This window comes from Sinocyclocheilus grahami, unplaced genomic scaffold (assembly GCF_001515645.1).
Source record: "Sinocyclocheilus grahami isolate Dianchi unplaced genomic scaffold, SAMN03320097.WGS_v1.1 scaffold2020.1, whole genome shotgun sequence".
NCBI lineage: Eukaryota > Metazoa > Chordata > Actinopteri > Cypriniformes > Cyprinidae > Sinocyclocheilus > Sinocyclocheilus grahami.
The window spans coordinates 40,895-41,933 of record NW_015507199.1 but is presented as its reverse complement, the minus strand read 5'-3'; positions in this window follow the sequence as shown (position 1 = coordinate 41,933).

Below are 1,039 nucleotides of genomic sequence, written 5' to 3'. Positions count from 1 at the left end.
CTGCTTTGCATTCTTTTGGCCAATAAACCCAGTGATATCAGCGTTGGTTGCCATGCAACCAGGGGCCTGTTCGGCTTCCTGGGGTGTTACGCATTTCGGGGGGAAGGGTTCATGGGTCCTCATATGGCTTGTTAAGTGAGGGGGTTACAGAGTATTTGTTAAATATAAAAACAAAATATATATTGTGTGTTTGATTGGTCCAGACGCTACAATCTCATCAAGTTAGTGTTTTTACGTATTTTCTTATTTATTCCAAAATAATAACAAAAGACAGTAATAATATAAACAATATATTTGATTTGTCAACTGATGTTCAGCTGTTCTTTTTAGCTTTACCAGCGGGTGTGGCTGTTGGACAAATGGGTGATACAGCAAAGTACAAAATCTTCGTCAGATTTGAGGAAGAATAAGTCAGGATGATCCTTCAAAAATCAATCAATGATAAAAATACATACACACACACACACACACACACACACACACACACACACACACACACACACATATATATGGTCACACTTTAGTTTTGGGTCCAATTCTCACTATTGACTTTTGCCTAAATAAACTATTAATTACTGTTCAGGTATAGGGTAAGATGTAGAATACGGTCACGCATAATAATGCACTAGTATGTGCTTTATGAGTACTAATAAACGGCTAATATAGTAATATGCAAGCAACTAGTTAATAACTAAAGTGTTACATTAAATAAATAAATGTTTTGTCACAGTGTCTGGTTGTGGTGCCCTGGACTGGCCACTTGAGGGCCACTCCCGTTTCTGTGTTACATGTGTTGAACTCCATTTCCCATAGGCCCTTGCCTGTCGTGTCTGGTATGATCATGATCTCCTGTAAGTCATTTACTCATCATCCCATCACTACATATACCATGCTCACTCTGTTTGTCTTTGCTGCAGTATTATTCGATTCTGATGTTTGTGTTTGATGTTGTTAAAGTTACATCGTGTTATCTGTTCCCTGTGTTTTGGATTACCCTTTGCCACGTTTCTGTTCTGTTTATTTTATACTTTAATAAACT